Genomic DNA, 19,453 nt, shown 5'->3' on the forward strand with positions numbered 1-19,453 from the left:
AAAAAAAAAAAAAAAAAAATCACACAGGGTTTGATTATGTTTACAATGTGTAACTATCTCTATTATCTACTTCCAGGATATATATCAACACCACAGGAAAACTGTTAGTGGCCACTGCCCCTAGGCACCAATGACCCACTTCCTGTCCCTGTGGCTGCCTCTTCTGGACACCACATACAGAGACAGCATGCAGCCTATCCAGGCTAGCTTCTTCCTAGTATGTCTTCAAGATTCAGCCATGTTGAGTCATGTATATACCTGATTAACAATCCCTTTTCAAAAGCCTTCTACCTTGTGGCTGTTATGAATGGTGGCCGTAAATCCTTGCATGAATGTGTTTTCAATTCCTTGGGTATCTTGGATGTGGGATTTCTAGACTGGTTGGTAATTATGATTTTCATCATCTGAGGAACTGCCCAACGGCTTCCTAGAGAGGACGGGACATCTCACATTCCTACCAGGAATTCCAGTTCCTTTGTCTCCTGGTCTAACCATGCTCTACCTGACCATTTTTATTATAACCGAGTGTAAATTCACATCTCTCTGTGTGGGTTATTTTGGGGGGGGAGCGGGTGGTGGTGGTGGTGGTGGTGGTGGTGGAGGAGGTAGGGTGCTGGGGAAATCAAACCCAACAAGCTGGGCAAGCACTTAATTTGATGCTAAGCTCCCTATACTTCCTGTCCTGATTACTGATTGATGACATCCAACATCTGTATGAGGCCACCCTGACCACTTGTTTAGAGGAATGCCTGTTCAAATCCTTTGCCCATTTTTAAATGTCATCTTTTCATTGCTACAATGTACAAGAGTTCTTTATACCTGCAGGACATTACATCTTCATCAGAAATATTACTTGCAAATATCTATGTGGACTGGCATTCATTTGCATAATGTCCCTTGGGATGAGGACATGGCTCAGCTGTACAGTACTTCATCTAACAACCACCATTTGACTCTTGATCTCGGAGAGTTAGGGCTTGCTTTTGGAAGGTCTCTGAGCCACAGAGAGGTGCCTCTGGTGTGTAGTGAGGTATATAGCTCCACTCTGCATGGGGTGTTCAATTGTTCAGGCACTATTTGTTGAAAAGACTATTTTCCAGCCAGGTGGCCCACACCTCTAATCCCAGAGAAACCTTATCTCACAATACAAAACAATAAAACCCAAAACAAACAAAAAAGGGTATTCTCTTCCCTAATTAAATTATCTGGCATCTAACAATCAATTGATAATCCCTCCCTTAGCTTTTCATTCTCTGTGTAGCCCTGGCTGTTACAGAACTTGCTCTCTAGACCAGGCTGGCTTTGAGCAGAGGTTTGCCTGCTTCTGCCACCTGAATGCTGGCTCAGTAGGTAAAGACACTTGCCACCAAGCCTAATAATTATCCACGTGATGGAAGAGAATTGACTCAGTTGTTCTCTGAGCTTTACAGGTGCTGTGGCATGTGCACACGTACTAAATAAATTTAATCTTTAAAAATGGCAGAATTTTACCAAAGGCCAAATGACTCAGATTGCCTGGAGGTGGATCCCAGACAATGACACTTGACACAGGAAGTCAGGGTGGAGACAAAGGATAGGTAGCCCGGAGTTAGAAGGTGCTCCAATTGTCCCCGTCTAGCTACACAGATTTCTGGAGCTACCTCACACTCAGGGAACTAGCCAGGCAACCAAAAGCTATTCAGATTACAAGCCACAGAACTAGGTCCTCCCCAAGGAGATGTGTCCAGCCTCCCAAAGCAAAGTCCACCTGTGTAGGACGAAACTGGCCTGGTTTAAAGTTAGGGGGGGAGACGGAGGAGGCAGGTTCAGCCCTCTCCACTGAGATTTTCACCAGGAAGGAAATGAGTGAAGGCTACCTTGGTAGTTACTCTTAAAAGTCCAAACATCCACTCCCCAAAGAGTTTTAAAATTAGTGCTCTGCCCACTCCCCTGGCATTCTGCCAGGAAGGTCCTCGGGCTGCTCTTCTCACCTTGAGGACAGGGAGAGCTAGCTCCAAGGACAAAAAGCCCATTCATCTTCAATGCTTACAGCTGAGCTCAGGTTTCCAGGTGAGGGTGGAGGACTGAATATCTGGTTAAACTTTGATCCTTCAAAAGATAGACAAGGCAGCTGATTCTGACCTGGACACAGTGGCTTGCAACACTAACAGGTATCAGAGACCCAGTGTCAGAATTAAGGTTTTAGTATGGACAAATCTCCCTAGGGCCTTGCCTTGCTCATCCAGAAAAGAGGGAGCTGAAATCAGACAGGTGCTGAGGGGCTGTAGTCTAAGCAGGCACCATACCTCTGTTCCAGGCAACCCAGGGAACTCCCCATAGCTCTCTCTCTCTCTTTTTGTTTTTTTGTTTTTTGTTTTTTTCAAGACAGGGTGTTTCTCTGTATAGCCCTGGCTGTCCTGGAACTCAGAAATCCTTCTGCCTCTGCCTCCCAAGTGCTGGGATTAAAGGCGTGCACCACCACTGCCTGGCTTTTCTTCCCATAGCTCTTAAGTGCCACAAGCAGGACACCAGAGCATGGGGACCCAAGCAAGCATCCCATTCTATTCCTCCTCCTCTTCTTTCTCCTCCAGATGACAGGAGGTAGCGTGGTTTTGCTGCTACTCACGGCACACAGATACTGGGACTCTCCAACTATAAGAGGACTGTTAACTGGACTGGTTTCACCTTTGCAACTGAAGCTCAGTGACCTTTTCCTTTTTTGGAATATTTTGATTCCAGTTCACAACATTCTCTTATGGAAGCAGAGAGACCTGGAGGGTGGGCCCATAAAGCCCAGGGTACAAAAAAATGAGTCTAGAAATCTGTGGTCTCAACCCCCTGAGGGGATACAGAAGCCAAGTACATGTCTTACAAATACTGCTTCCACTGGTGTCCTGTCCTTTGAGCCTGTGGTTAGAAGGTCCATCTCAAGAGGGCTTAAAGTCCTAGGGGAATGCAAGAGTCCATATCCACAGCATCTTTCTTTTGCCTCTGAGTCCAAGGTCAACTGGTGTGGCCCCAGAATGACTCCCCTCAGGCTGGCATCCAGCAGGGGCTAGAGAGCTCTAGGTGAGAGCGAAGGAATCCAATCAACCTAGGAAAGACTTCTGACCAGAAACCCTGGCCTTCTAGTACAGACTTTGCCAAGAGGCAACTGGAGGAATTAGGAATTATCCAATCATTTTTTGTTGTTGTTGTTTTGTTTTTCGATCTTGCCCCAGCCTCCTGTGAATAGGTGTTAGCTGATCCCTGGTCTGGAGATGCTGTGAGGTACACACTAGGCTTGGGAGTCTCCCCACGGCTGCACACATATCTGGTCTATCTCAGACTCCAAGGATGTAAGACTTACACCAACAATAGAATGATGTCTGAGGAGAATTTTAAAAAAGAAAAACCAAAATCAGATTCTACAGTCAGAGAGTAATTACAAGACTAGAAGGATCCAGCAGGGAGCGACTGAAACCTCTGACTCACAGCTGGCACCATTAAAAATGGTGAAACAGTCTGCTGGGGCCAAGTGACAGGGCAGACTCTCCCCCTAGCTTGTACTGCCCACACACTTTCTCAGCCTGGCCTTAGCTAGCAATGAGCAGACCAGTCAGGCTTCTCTAGAAGGAGGCTCAGGAGCCTCTAGGAGGCTCAGGCGCACTGGGGCAGAGCACTGGGCATGGTCAGGATGAATTCCATTTCAACAGGGGAGGACAACGAAAAGGGAGCTTTATATCCTTGCAACCCACCCTTCAAAGCTACTAAGGGGCTGGATCTGAGAGAGCCAACAAGAGGTGTTTTTTGTGATTAGGTGGGGGTATTATTACATTAGCCCTAACGTAATTATAGAAATGACTCATGATTCTTGAGCACTCCCTGTGTATGGTGCTTTCTTTGATATTACAGGTAAGGTTCCCAGTACTGAAGGAGCTACCTACTGGTAGGCCTGGAGTCCCCTGGAGCCTAGTTGGGCGTTAACAACTTCCGCTGTCTGCTTCAATCCCCATTAGACTTTTCACATGGCTTCTCATCGGATCCCTAAGAAGACACTAGCCCAATAGCAGTCTCAGACCCTCAGGCAGATTCCCAGCCCAGATGGTGCCTGGTGCCTGCTTGAGATGAGACACAGTGCCTGGGCTGTAGGGTGAGTCATAGAAGACGGAGGCAAGTCAGGTGACCAGGTGAGACTCAGAACTCCTGAGGTAGCCTGGTTACCTTGACATTCCTGTGATTCTGCCAAGGTAAAAAGTAACCCAAGGAGTTTGCCTTATATGGGCACAATGACAGATTTCAACGCAACGTGTTAACTGACCCCACATCAAATCTAGTCCAGGTTGCTCAGGCAACAACCGATAAAGCTGCTCTGAAAGTAGGAAATAACTTATGACAGGTTGTGGCCAGTGACTCAGAAAACAAAGGTGCAGTCCAACAGTATCTATGTGACTTTTAGACAGGGGGAGGGGTGGGTGGCCTGTGGACCACGAGGCTCTACCATTCATCCCCCACCCACACTTGGTGGGGAGACCTGGCTTAAGGCAGGGAGGGGTGTGTGTGTGTGTGTGTGTGGAGGAAATCTACTTCAGGCTGTAACTGAACAGCAAGTCCTGTCTAGGTTCTGAGAGGCCTAGAACTTTCCCCCAGAAGGGCCAGGGCAAGCAGGGGCCACTGGGAGGCATGGTTCTTTAGGCTGACAGGACAAAATGGGCAGAGTAAGTACAGGGCTCCTTCATGAGAAACCCCAGCATTAAAGAGATTGAGAAGATAAGAGGACTACATATGCCAGCCTGGGCTACATAAAGACCCTGGGGTTTTGGTTACACACACACACACACACACACACACACACACACACACACACACGAACTAAAGAAACCAGCTGGGCTTTGTAGGAATCCTCAAAGCCATCGGTAGGCCGTTCTCCAGCAGCTCCAAGCCCCTAGAAGGAACCACTGCTCTCAACCTCTGCCAGACTCCATTCATTCATTCATTCATTCATTGCAATTTACAGATGTACCCAATACCTACTAGGTGCTGACTTCTCCTTAGGAGCGCATTCGTGTGAACGTGTATGCTCACAAGCACTCCAAGAGCAAAACAGAGAGAACCACTGTAGGAGAAAGACTACTCCTAGGAAGGGCCTGGCACCCTGGTAGAGCAAGAATAGAGAGAGAAAGCACTAGGTACTGGTTCACTCCTGCAGGGTTTTATCCTGGGGGTAAGGAAAGCCTTTGATAGACTGCTAGGGAAGAACAGGAGCAGACACAGGGTAAGAGAAAAGCCCCTCCCCCACGGTTGGGAGGAGCAAAGGGGGAATATCTGGGATTAGAGTTCTGGAAGAGGATGGAGCACTGAAAGTTCTGAGCATACTCCACAGACAGTTGGAATGGACATACTTCCTGTCCTTTACAGAGCCTCTTTCTATAATCCTCTCCTTACAAAAGAGATAGGGACTTCTGTGTAACTTTGCACACTGCACCCAGTAGGTGGCTCCAGTACCCACCCACCTGACCCATGCTTCATAGACACAGGCCTCACTTCCCATTCAGCCAATGACTTTACAATGGGCCAACAGCAAAAGTGACAGCAGAATTAAGTCATAATAGTGACTTGTAGGGCTGGTGAGATGGCTCAGCAGTTAAGAGCACTGACTGCTCTTCCAAAGGTCCGGAGTGCAAATCTCAGCGGCCACATGGTGGCTCACAATCATCTGTAATAAGACCTGATGCCCTCTTCTGGTGTGTCTGAACAGCTACACTGTACTCACATAAAAAAAATAAATCTTAAAAAAAAAAAAAAATAGTGAGTTGTAAACAGTGTCCCAACAATGGGGTATAGGGTCATGGTGCCCTATACTCAAAATATAACCTCAGTAGTTTTTATTTTAAGTGTTTTCTCCTGTTTGTTTTTGCAGTGCTAGAGACCAGTTGATCCCAGGGCCGTGCACAAGCTAGGCAAGCACTTTACCGGAGGAACATCCCCAGCTTCAGCTCTTGCCTAAGTTGTAGCATGGAAGACTCATATGAGACTCAATTTGGAAAGCAGCTGCTTTGTTACAAGATATCTTATGACATGTTTACTTTAAATCTTAAGTCAGTCTATTAAATCTATTCCACTCCGTTGTGGCCTGTATATTCCACTGGGGAGGTGAGGCCCAGGCTGAGCCAATGGAAGAGCAGAGGGTGTATCTGGCCCGCCCACCCTAGCCTCTCTGCTCCTTTGCTCCATGGGTGGCAAGCACTACACAGATGGCAACTCCAGTCTTCCATGGCCTGGCCTGGACTATTCCCTTATGCAGAGGTCTGTATTCTAAATTTCTCTACAAACAAAACCCCAGTATGGCCCAGGGCCGAGATGGTACCTGACAGGAGAGACAGGAAAAGAGCAGCCTGGCTCTACAGCAAAGCTGCCAAGTCAGGGAGCCCTTCTTCTCAGAGAGAGGGAAAACCTCCACTTCTCCAGCCTCAACACCATCACCTCAAAGGCCCAAAGATGAGAGGAAGAGAAGCACTCCTCAGGTGGTAACTAACTCCTGCCAAGGGAACCCCACTACCCAGAACTGAGATCAAGGACATGGAAGGAGATCACAGTCAGGCATCTAAAAGAGCATGGTCCAGTTGGAAAGAGATGCTGGTAAGCCAGTCACTGCAGGGCAGTGTGATACAAGGACAAAGGTGAGAGGACACATGATCTGGGCCTTGAAAGAGGAGCACTGTTCTGATACATGGTGGCCTGGGAAGAAGGTCACTCCACAGTCAGAATAATGACGAAAAAAGTCACAAATGGGCAGGTGCTAAGGACAACAGAGAGTAGTAGTAGGGTGCAGCACCAACAGGAGTCAGGCATGTGTGTACGTGTGCACATGAATGTAGTATAGTCTATAAGTCTCCTGCACTATACAGAAAGGTTGAAGAGAGCAAGGTTTATTCTCTGTGCTGATGGGAGCAGAGCAGGTTAACTCAGTGACCTGATTAGAGTCTCTGAAAGATAATGTTCACCAAGGCATCAAGACTCCAGTGAGTGGAGTCAAGCCAGGAGATCAACAGGATGGCGAGACACTGCAGTGTCCCACTCACCAGGCAGAGTGGCTGACTCTTCCACTTGGGATTGCTACAGGTGTAGAATCTGCACTTTCTACTACCCACCATGTGTCCTGAGTTATTAGGGCAATGGAAGGAACATTGTAGAACAAGAAGGGCAGAGTTCTAGAATAGTCTAAGCAGTGGTTCTCAGCCTTCCTAATGCTGCAACCTTTTAATACACTTCCTCATGTTGTGGTGACCCTCAACCATGAAATTATCTTTGCTCCCACTATTCCTAATTTTGCTACCGTGTGAATCATAATGTAAATATCTGTGTTCTCCAATGGTCTGAAGCACTCCCTGTGAAAGGGCTGTTGGATCCTCCTAATGGGTCTTGACCCACAGGTTAAGAACTACTGGTTAGAGAAAGACAGAAACTTGGTGTCTATTACAGGGTGAGGTGTCAAATGTTTCTAGGCTTCTGACAGGGATGGGTTATGAAGGACACTGTAAAATGTGTGTGTGGAGAACCTAGGAACATCAACTGGAGAATGCCAAAATCAAAGTGCCACATGACCAGCAGGCATGTGAAAACTTCTGTCTGAAAATGGCAGAAGAGCACGAATGCTTTCATTCCACACTCATTCAAACCTAACCTGCCATGCTGCTGGCTCTGGGGCACGGGAGAAAATGAAAGCCTTCTACGGCTGATAGAGGAGAAACTCGAGACTGAAAATAACTGGGCACAAGGAGTGGATCAGGCCCAGAGAAGTGGAGACACCACAGATGAGATCCTTAGGGCCAAGGGAAGAATACCTAAGACCCTCAGGGAAAAGCATGTGAAATGTCACATCCAAGATGAAAGTGGGAAAGGGAGGCACATAGTGGAGGGTGAGAGCAAGGGTTGGACACAACTCTGGAAGGAGGATGGGAAGGGGCGTTGCTGGGCAGTGGTGGCTCACGCCTTTAGTCCCAGCACTTGGGAGGCAGAGGCAAATGATCTCTGAGTTTGAAGTCAGCCATGGATTGAGTTCCAGGATACCCAGAGAAACCCTGTCTTAAAAAAAGGAGAAAGAAAGAAAGAAAGAAAGAAAGAAAGAAAGAAAGAAAGAAAGAAAGGAAGAAAGGAAGAAAGGAAGAAAGGAAGAAAGGAAGAAAGGAAGGAAGGAAAGAAAAAAGGAAGAAAAGGAAAAAGGAATCTAGGGTTGAACATTTGGGTTTGCGTTTGACAGTCAAAAGCATCAAATATAGTAACTGTGGTCTATGTTAAAGTGTATACATCCTAGGGGTTGGAGGTACAGCTCAGTGATACAGTGCTTGCCTAACTCAGTTATCTAGCCCTGGAGTCCACAACTAGCATTACAAGAACAAAAACAAACAAGAAGGACCCATGGGTATCAATTAGCATGCTATAGTGCTCCCTGGTAGGAGTGGGAGATGTAGAATATTTGATAACTATTCCAAAGATCAGCATGTGTGAATGTGTACATGCATGTATAGTCCTTAAGTCTCCTGTACTGCAGAGAGGTTGAGGAGAGGAAGGCTGAGACACTGGCCTGTGTCCTGGGTGCCTTCTGAAGGGCTGCAGACACTGGGAACTAAGAGGCACTCAGGAATTGAAGAAAGAGATTGGTTCCATTGGCAAAGGTTTATAGTTTAAAAATACACCAAAGCCAATATTTAAGTGCAGGACTTTTTCCCAGATCTAACCCAGCTTGTGGGCCCCAGTGCACTATCCTACAAGAGAAAGAATTGAATGCCCCCAGGTACAAGCTGGACATTCATAGCCTACACTCAAACTTCAAATTCATACTGAACTCCCTGTGTTCTCCTCCTGGCATTCATTACCCAGCAAAGGATGCTAGGGTAAGGCTGTGCCCTTTGCAAAGACAGACTGGAGCACACCCACCATGGTCACAAAACAAACCACCTCTTTCTTTCCCTCTCCTGGAGAGCAAGGTTGCATTTAAAAGGAAAACAGTCTCAGGTTTTGTCTCCCAAACAGTGAAAGCCCCAGGGGCAAGGGCTGGGAACAGAGCAAAAGGCTGGGAACAAGAGCAGCTAGTTCCCGGGGAATGGGTCACCACTGCCTGTGAAGAAGGTGTAGAGGGACACGGGGAGACAAAGCCCCAACCCAAGCTAGACAGCAGACAAAAAGAAAAGGGAGCAGCTGTATGCCTTTGGGTCCCATGGCCCAGAGAGCTGAGGAGCTATCAGATTCTGCTTGGGCACACCATGTGGCCTTTATCTTTCTCTACATTTTCCAGGCCCAGGCTTCTCTGCCAATGCCCCATAAATAACAATGGTCAGCAAACACAGACCAGCTTGCTCCTCCTTTCCTGTGCTGCACATCTCAAGGCTGGGTGGGGGCCCGGAACTTGGGCCACTGGAGGCCAGGTTTCAGGAAGGTGGCTAGTAAGCTCACTACAGGACTATGCTTTAACATTGTTAGCTGTCTCCAGGAACAAAACACTTCATTGTCTCTGGCTATGTATATTAATTTTGAGGCAGCAATTTTGGTATCAAGAAAAAGTTTTTCAAAGGACCAACAGCAGCAAAGAAAGGTCTGTGGACAGGACCTTCTGATGCCCTCATCCAAGTACCTCTTCTCCTTGGACTCAGAGGATATGTGCACCAAGCAGGACAAGATCCCCATTCCTCTAGATGAAAAGTAGTGGCTTCTTCCTCTGCCTACTGAAAAAGCATATTGTCTCTGGACTGGCAAGACACTCAAGAACAGCTGCCTGCCGTGCTGGGCCTAGAAATGTCCCAGAGAGGACTTAGGACTTTTATAGCGTACAGCTGACAGTAGGCTGGCTTTCAAATGTATCATAGCAGGCTTGTTGGAGTGAGCTAGGCCTAGCAGGTAAGAACCTCTTTCTCAGAGGGCAGGCCAAGGGTAGATCAATCTCCAGCCTTAACACCATACTGAGTGGCCATTCTAAGGGAGGAGGTCAGACAGCATTCCACTCCACCTGTTTGATGTGATCCACCTGATCCATCTTCTTAACATTTATTCACTGGGCACATATGTCAAACCACATGCTAGGGGTATAGCAGTGAACAAGTCAGTGCCTCTGCTTTTGAAATGGTCCAATCTTATGGAAGATGGAGAGCAGAATATGGCTGTAGTTAAAAAAAGTACAAGATCGGGCCGGGCGGTGGTGGCGCACGCCTTTAATCCCAGCACTTGGGAGACAGAGGCAGGCAGATTTCTGAGTTCGAGGCCAGCCTGGTCTACAGAGTTCCAAGACAGTCAGGACTACACAGAGAAACCCTGTCTTGAAAAAACCAAAAAAAAAAAAAAAAAAAAAAAAAAAAAAAAAAAAAAAAAAAAAAAAAAAAAAAAAAAAAAAAAAAAAAAAAAAAAAGAAAAGAAAAGAAAAAAAGAAAGAAAGAAAGAAAAAGAGGTGAAGCCAGGAATGGTGGCACACATCTTATATTTTTTTGGTTGTGAGCCTAGCCTTTAACGGCTGAGCCATCTCTCCAGCCCGGTGGCACACATCTTTAATTCCAGCACTCAGGAGGCAGAAACAGGCCTGAGTTCAAGGCCAGCCTGGTCTACAAAGCAAATTCCAATACAGCCAGGGCTACAGAGAAACCCTGTCTCTAAACAAACAAACAAACAAACAAACGAAGGAAGGAAGGCAGAGAAATGGCTGGGTCATATTAAGGGCATTGAGTGTTCTTCCATAGGACCTGGGTTCAATTCCCAGTACAAACACAGCAGCTCACAACTGTAACTCTCCAGTTCCAGAGGATCTGATGCCCTCTGACACACATGCAGGCAGAATACCAATATATGGGGTTACGTGTGTGTGTGTGGGGGGGGTAGGTATGGCCACTCTACAAGTAGACAGTGAAAACTAAGGTCTAAAAAATGAGGAGGAGGGGATGGAGCTGAAATGGAAAGAGGCTAGCACAGAGACCCCTGTGAAGGCACCAGGCAGGAGAGAACATGGCCGTATCTGGGAAATGTGGATGTGACTGGAAAGACTAGTGGACAGAGCACACGCCACAGGGCCCCACCATCGGGAACAAAGATACCTAGGAGCAATCCAAGCAGGGTGATGATCAGCCCTTATGAGAACAGCTCAGAGGGCCCAAGACAATGCTTGGGCCAAACTACTTCCAACTGGTGCAAAGACCTAAACGCCTGGCAGTGCTCTCACAATGGGACAAAGACTCTGTTTCAGAACTGGTGGGCCCCTCGGGGCTTCCTGGGATGAAAAGCTACAACTTGGGCTTTTCTGGGCCTGTCTATGGCAGAGCAAAGCTGCCTGTGTCCCTCCTAATATCTGGTCTAGAGGCTACATACATGCAGCATTCTACATAATGCATGCTAGCTTAGGAAGATTTGTGGGCCATGATTTTGTAAATAAGAAAACTGAGGCTTCTATGCCTGAAATCCCCCTAGGCAGGTAGAGAATCTCTGGTACACTCCAGCTTGTATCCTGAATCCCTGGAAACCAAGCTCAAGAGTATGGTAGTACTCAGAACCTGACCACACAGGTCTCAGTAAAGAGGACCAACAGCAAGGCTCACAAGTGTACGAACCCTGTGGTCAGGCCTCTGGAGGAGGATGCAATGTGGTGCTCTCACTGGGCTCACTCAACTGAACCGTCACCAGGAAACCTCTGCCCGACACCTCATTAGCCAAAGTGCTTGTGTTACAACATGGACTTGAGCCCTTCAGATAGCTGGAGGCTCCAGGTCAGCTCTCGAGAACCATGGAGATGGTCACACCGATCCTCCTTCTCCAAAGTTATTTCTGGGCTATTAAAAAAGCAACAGTCAAGAAACCACACCCAACCCAGGTTGGCTGTACTCTCATGGGGAATCTCAGACCAGGATTAATTCTTTGGCTGGTTTCAAACCTTCAATTTCAAAGCTATCTAGTTTGTGCTTGTCTACAAAGGAATGTTACTGGGCACCTCCCGCTAGCAGCACAGAAAACAACTCCCACTACCGTCACCTGCTCCTTGAGACCAAGCCATATATAGGCAGCCGACTTCAGAAAGCCTCCTCGCTCAACCCTCTACTTCCCACCACTTCATCAGGTTCCCCAACACAATCTGTAGCCAAATGCCTCTTTCCTACCTAAGGGTCCAGGGAACCATGAAGTGAGCTATGAAACCAGAGATTTCGCCAGCTCTCTCCTCACCACAGCCCATCCTCTGGACATGATGCCATCTCATGCCTGAATCCAAACTTCACTAGGAGACCAGCTGCTCTATCTTGCTAAATAGCCGAGAAAATTGGGAAAGGACAATTTGGTTCTCAGCTCTGCTGTTCACAGGCTGGGTGGCCTGAGGCTTGCAAGCCAGTTCTCCTTACCCCCAAGGTGTGTATTGTCTATCAATGCTGAGTGCATGCAAGGCTAAGCTGAAGGGATCTTTTATAAGCTGGTGTGCCATCTGTACCAGCATCAAACAACACAGTTGCTGAGGTGTCCCTCTTGCCTGGGAGCCTCCCTAGGGCAGGGCTGTTCTGGTCTTTTTGACACTGTGTACTCAGTGTCTAAAGCACTGACTAAATAAATGTTTGTGGACAATGTTTTGTCACATTTAGACTAAAATCCGAGACCCTGGTTCTGGGTGCTCTATCCACCTGACCCCTAGACATGTGGTCTGTTTCTCACCTCTCACACCCTTCTCCAGGCCTATCCTTCCCAACTTCATTTCACCTCAGAAAGAGCACACCTCGGAACACTACATTATCTTAGTTGTGTGCCAAGTTGCATTGTCTGCTCCACAAGGACAGGGGGCCTAATTTGTTCCCACCACTTTAATAAACAAAACAGAATAAAAATTTTATGGCTGGTAAGATGGCTTCTCCCACTCTGCTCCAGTTCACTGCCATCCTTTCTCCAAATCCACCAAAAAGGATATGCTGGGGCGGGGGTGGTACAAACCCTTATAAAACTGGGTGTGGTGAGTGAATACCTGGAACCCTGGTACCCAGAAAGCTAAAGCAGGGGGATCTAAAATTTTAATCCAGCCTGGTCTACATAGCAATTTCCAGGCCAGTCAGGGGTATTAATTGTGACTCTTGTCAAAACAAACAAAAACCCTACCTAAAACCTCACATAATACTGCTATGTGATCCACACAGCTGGTATTGAAGGCCCTCCATGTTGGTCCCTACCCTGATGTTCCCTGGGCTGCAAATCCATGGGGATCTAGATGTTCTCTTTATAGGATTATACAGCAGGCCAGTGGCTGATGAAGTCCCTCTCTCTGTCCAGACATTTTTCTGGATGCACAGCCCTCTCCTCAGGCAGTTTCTGTGCACACGGAAGTGGTGAGCAATGCAAAGCATTGCAACCATTTTTCCTCTAGCTATTTCTAGGTACACAAGGAACATTTAAGGACTCAAGGCCAGCATGAGAAAACAATCGAATCAGGAAATACTCGCCAGCTCAAAGGCAACAGAGCCCAAAAAAGTCAGAAGTTGAGGGCTTTGCCTTCATGGAGACATTTCCTGGCTTGTCACAGGCAGCTTCAACAAAGTTTGATGAAGACAGTGGGGCCAATAACAGAATTAGCAGAGGATTCAATTAAGAGCTTAGAAAACCCAATTTCTCGGCATTCATGTCCATTCTTTATCAAGAGTCAGTACATCTGCGTGCTTACTATTTCCTGCTTTCCTGAGGTCTAACAACTTTCAACAGTAGGAAGCACAGTGTTCCGGTGTTCCTTCTCAAATAGGGACTATCAACATCTCCCAGGTCAAAATTAAAGGGTCCATCCTAAACAAGTATTCCTGCCTGTGCTACTTCTGTGTGGATTTTGAGCTGGCAGGTTGTGTGAAGCCTGCTCCCTAGGGCTACTGTAGGTACAAACCACAGCCTGTGTGTGCACATGTGTGTACTTTAGGCCCTTCTGGACAGCAAACAAAAACACTTCCCACAGGGTCAGAGCTTAGGAAAATGAGTATTTGTATGGGAGAAGCATACACATTCTTGAGAATCTACATTAATTACCTGAGGTAATGGACTGAAAGGCTGGGCATTTCTGCCCTCATCTTTTTATCAGGGTGGCTACTAAGGAGCATGAGGAATGGATTCTGAAACAGCAGTTTATAGGAGGAAAAACAGTAAAAGAGAGGCAGCAACAGGGCCAAGTGCGGGAAGCAGGTGGCAAGCAGCCGCAAGTAGTCTACAGAACACTCCTGTAGATTTCAGGTCTACACGACGGTCCTGTGTGCTCCACTGTTTGGTTTAAGAATTGAATTATCCTTTAATCCCAGCACTTGGGAGGCAGAGGCAAGCAGATTTCTGAGTTTGAGGCCAGCCTGGTCTACAGAGAAACCCTGTCTCACCTCCTCACCCCCAAAAAGTTGAATTATGTCAGCAGTGGGTGGTACACACCTTTAATCCCAACATTATTTTTTAACTCATTTATTTATTTATTTATTTATTTATTTATTTATTATTTAATCATAGGCAGAGGAAGGCAGATCTCTGAGTTCAAGGCTAGCCTGGTCTATAGACTGAGCTCCAGAACAGCCAAAGCTACAGAGAAAAACGATAGATAGATAGATAGATAGATAGATAGATAGATAGATAGATAGATAGATAGATAGATAGATAGATGTCCTATAAACTAAAATTCCAGCCTCTTAGAAAATGACACCCCAGGACCCAGTCTCACCTGGCAGCAGTCAGTGAGGGTTACCTGAAGCTGCAAAAGCCATTCCAACTTTTTGTGGGTCACCCGTCCTAATATAACCTAGGACCACTGTCTCTCATTCCCCAAAGAACTTACATCTATTCCCATAACAGTGTTCCAAAGGACAGGCCTACCCACTGAATGGCCAGATCCAAGTTGGAAAAAAACACACCTGTCCTGCCTTTGAAAAGTGACTGAGTGTTGAGCAACCTGAGCTCCACTTCCGGTCTCCTTTGACCTCTATGACATTATGTTCCCACCTACAGATGGCTCCGAAGCCCGGAGAAGTGTACAGGGTGCTATGTGATCTCTAACTGTCTGAAACACTGAATTTCCTCAGGGATACAAGAGAGCACCCTGTCCAAATAGTGGGGCTCAGAGGCTGGGATAGGGCACAAAGAGAAACTTCTGTTTAGGAAGAGGTTACAAACACCAGCTATTCGGGCTCAGCAGACTGAGTAGAGCCCCTTCAGCTCCAATACTTTCCAAGTTGTGTTCATAGAAAACAACTATTTCCACATAAGTTAGAGAAGCCCTATGGATCCTTTCTGAACCCAGGGAGGCACTGTCAAGGGTACTGAATAGATAAATCAGTCGACATGTCTGAGCCAGAGCTACCTCATCTAAACTTTCCTCCTTTTCAGGACCTAACCGCATGGACTAGAGCTCATGAAGGGCTTGCCTAGAACCCATCACTGGGGCAAGACACAGTGGCACAGTGTGCATGCCCAGGGCCCTGGGTTCATTCTCAGCACTGGTACATGTGTGCGTTGATTTAACTGTTTTAAAGCTATGATTAGGCTTACACACACACACACACACACACACACACACACACACACACACACTCTGATATGAACCACAGGAAACTTTGATGGCTTTCTTGTTTAATCCTCACACTTCCTTCTAAGGCTGTTAGGAGGGGCATACTAACTGTATCCGGAACCTGCATTCACTTTAGAGGTCCAATTCTATCCAGAAAGCAGACTATGCAAAGCATGAAAGGAGATACCACATTATAGCCCCATCTGGGTGACTGCCTGTGGTTTGTCTGGAATTCAAAGGGGCGGGTACTTCCCTGATCTTCTTATGGGTGCTTCCACATATAAATAGTTTGCCAGATTGTATGGATTGCATTAATGTCCTTATACAGGGCTACTCTGAGTTTATTTTTGTTGTTTTCATTTCAAGGCTGTGTTTGTGCCTCTCTGTTAAAGACTTCCAGCCAAGGAGAAAATAACAAGATGCAAAGCTTGTCCTTTGCTCAGAGACAATCCAGACAGCTCCTGGAGGCACGTGGATAACGCAAGGATGCCAGCCCACTGGCACTGGGAGACTTCTGAAATGCTTTCTGTGGAAGAAGCAGCTTTGTGTCGGGTTCCACCCTCCCTAGCGCAGAAGAGCAGCTTCTACCTCTCACTTCACTAGTGAGAGCTGCCAGGTACACAAATCACCCAAGAAGAGTCCCTCAGAGAGGACTATCTCTGAAAAAGCGCCGTCCTAAAGAGAAAGATTAATAACAATGTTTTGTTTTTTAATTAGAAAAACTGAATCTAAGACACACACACTTTTTTTGGTCCTTCTTTTAGGGGGTTGACAGGGTTTCTCTGTGTAGCCCTAGCTGTCCTGGAACTCACTTTGTAGACCAGACTGGCCTCAAACTCAGAGATCTACCTGCCTCTGCCTTCTATACTGGGATTAAAGATGTGTCTCACCATGCTAATTTAAGACCATCTTACAATTCTCTTCCATTTAACTTGCTTTTAAAAAAAGGAAGACTGACGGATATTCCCACCCTATCCCACCCCCAAGGCATGCACCACCCAGGGCCAGATGCTTGGTGGTGTTAACTAAAGCAGTGGTTCTCAGCCTTCCCAATGCTTTGACTCTTTAATACAGTTCCTCCTATTTTGGTGACTCCCCAAACATGAAATTATTTCACTCCTACTTCATTACTGTAATTTTGCTACTGTTATGAATTATAATGTGGATGGATATCTGATATGTGTGCAACTCCTGTGAAAGGCGGTTGGACTCTTCCCCAGCCCCCTCACACATGCAGGGGCAGAGGCCCACAGGTTGAGAACTACGGACCAAAAACAATGACAACATCCAGGTTGAGGGTCCTTGGCAAGGGTCACAGATATTGTTCACACTGAGTTTCCTGCAAAGGCTCTGAAGACAGGAAACCAGCCCTGTGCCTCAGTCCCTTGCCTGATCTGAGCCATCCTGCCAGGGCAAAACAAAGACTTTTTGTGTTTTTCCCTTAAACGCACACAACGCACGCACACACTTCACCCGCACTTTTAATGAGCACCTTAATTACAAGCTAAAGAATTAGATATATTTACAGATGACCTCATGCTTGCTGTAATTAGCAATGTGAAAAGAGCTGGCACATCCCTACACCGGTTTTTTTTCCTCTCCCCATCCTCACCCCAGTTCAGGTTAATTAGGAAGCTTGACCTCCCAAAACAAATCCAGGTCCAGAGAGCCCCCCACAGAGATGATTGGCCCTCCCTCTCCTTAGTCCAAAATGGATAGGACTTGAGGAGGGTTTGACTTGCCTGGGATAATGATGCAGGAGAGGTGACAGATTTCTGAGGGGCCCCACTCTAAACGTTGACAAGTTTTAATTAACACTGAAGATAATTTAACCCTGGCACAGTAAAGGGTAAGAAAACCACTCATCTCAGAGGCAAGTGTTTGGATCTGCATGGTTCCCATGCTTGTTCCCACTGCACTAAGTTTGTACTTAGTGTTCTCCTGATGTGTGAGCCCCACACTGAAGGTGCTGCTGACTCAGCCTGTTACTTTCCATATACTGTTTTTGTGCTAGAGGAGTGTCAATAGCCTGATTTGGAAAATGCGAGCAGGGTGGCCCTCCCTCAGGGTCCAGCCTGCTGCCAACAATAGGAGCTCCTGAGAGTGGCTGTGCCTGCACAGCCACCCCCACCCCCAACTCCTAGTCAGTTGTCACTCTGCTGTAACATTTTCCAAATTTGCTGTGGGCCTGCGCCCTGTTAGGGGAGAGGCTGGGAGGCGGACATTCTCATCATTCTTTTCCCTTATTAGGTTGTGGATTTGATTGCTTTGTGGGGGATAGGGGCTAAGTTGAGGAATGGCATCAGGAAGTGACCCCAGGAAGCGGGGCTGGGAAGGAGGAAGGGAGATGAGCAGTAGGCAAGAGGGTTTTTTGGGAGGTGGGGTGGGGAACAGCTTTGCTAAGCCCTCTAGAGCCCCTTGTGTGGCCCTGTGTGACAGCTTTTTTGGGCAGTTACTTGGGGGTTATCAGTGGGAAACTTTCCTGTTTCTACATCCCTTAGAAGAAATGGCTGCTGAATGCAAGTACGTGAGGGGGGAGGTGTGCTTCTAACATGAGGTCATAGGAATCTTTGTTTTTCCGCTTTTGAAGAAAGGGGACTGGAGGAAAACCTGGGGGAAAGACTCTCAGTTGACAGCAAACTTAGCGAGCTGTTACACTGGTCAAGGAGAAGTCTTGCTGATCCTGTCTGTAGCTCATCCAGACACAAAACTGTTCAGGACTCAACTCTGAAACAAGAGAGGCTACCTCCCAGATAATGAGGCCCAGATGGACACAGAGAGGGCTAGGCTGTGCCACTTGCAGCCCAGTGTGTTTACCACTTGGAGGGTGCTCATTTGAAGTCAGAGTCTAGAGCTCCCTAAAGGGAGAACTAGAGGAATAGGGTGATGCTGGGTTTTCTACTGTGTTGCCCATTTCAACAGCACTCTCAACCCCTTTGAAAAGGAGGCTAAGGGCTGGTGAGATGGCTCAGTGGGTAAGAGCACTGACTGCTCTTTGGAAGGTCATGAGTTCAAATCCCAGCAACCACATGGTGGCTCACAACCACCCGTAATGAAATCTGACGCCCTCTTCTGGTGTGTCTGAAGACAGCAACAGTGTACTCATGTATAATAAAAAATAAATCTTTAAAAAAAAAGAAAAAAGAAAAGGAGGCTAAGCTGGGCGGTGGTGGCGCACACCTTTAGTCCTAGCACTTGGGAGGCAGAGACAGGCGGATTTCCGAGTTCGAGGCCAGCCTGGTCTACAGAGTGAAACCAAAAAAAAAAAAAAAAAAGAAAAGGAGGCTAAAACAGCAAACACTGTCTGGATGGAGCCCTTACAACCTGTTTCTGGATCACTATTTGTCCTGGTTTAATGCTCAGAATCATTTGTGAAGTAAAGGGATACCCTTCCCAACACAACACTGAAACTTAACCCCCATCCCTGCCCAAGGGTAAATAGCAGAAAAGTAGCAGGAGTGGGTGTGGAGTCCAGTTCCAATGTCTCCTAAGAACAGCTCTGAAGCACCTCCTCCCACCCACATATTTCACTGCCTCCTACTTGATGAAAGGATAAAGTGTGGACTGGGGTGTCACAAGTGCCTACCCACAGGTATTCACTTCAACACTGTCTCCCAGGGTGAGGTACCATCCAGGCTGCTTGTGTCTAGTGAGGAACAGCGCGATCAACCAACCCACTTGCCCAGCAAGCATCCCACAGGAGCCTGGGTCCATTCAATAAATATTTATTTCTTATGTGTGTGTGTGTGTGTGTGTGTTTTCACTATATAACACAGGCTAGCATTGAACTTGGGAAATCCCTGCCTCTGCCTCACAAGTGCTGGGATTACAGGCATATGTTACTAGGCAAAAGTATTTTGCAACTTATGCTCCAGAAACTTCTTTTCATAATGGGGGTTAAACAATATATTCCCCATCTATAAGCATGAATCTCAAGTCCTCATTTGATTTAACAGTGGTCTCCCTAAC

At 46.9% G+C, this 19,453-nt stretch overlaps 1 protein-coding gene and 1 long non-coding RNA gene across 6 annotated transcripts in view; one reads left to right on the forward strand and one right to left on the reverse strand.

Annotated features, from left to right (window-relative positions):
* Positions 1-6,083, forward strand: part of LOC116101934 — a 38,589-nt gene extending 32,506 nt beyond the window's left edge. The window contains exon 3 of the long non-coding RNA XR_004122950.1: positions 5,879-6,083. This is a non-coding gene — a long non-coding RNA (uncharacterized LOC116101934). The remainder of the gene's footprint in view (positions 1-5,878) is intronic.
* The window catches only part of Actn4 (actinin alpha 4), a 69,295-nt gene that overhangs the window by 34,412 nt on the left and 15,430 nt on the right, over positions 1-19,453 (reverse strand). The gene's annotated exons all lie outside the window — the stretch shown is intronic.

Source organism: Mastomys coucha, unplaced genomic scaffold (assembly GCF_008632895.1).
Source record: "Mastomys coucha isolate ucsf_1 unplaced genomic scaffold, UCSF_Mcou_1 pScaffold21, whole genome shotgun sequence".
Lineage (NCBI taxonomy): Eukaryota > Metazoa > Chordata > Mammalia > Rodentia > Muridae > Mastomys > Mastomys coucha.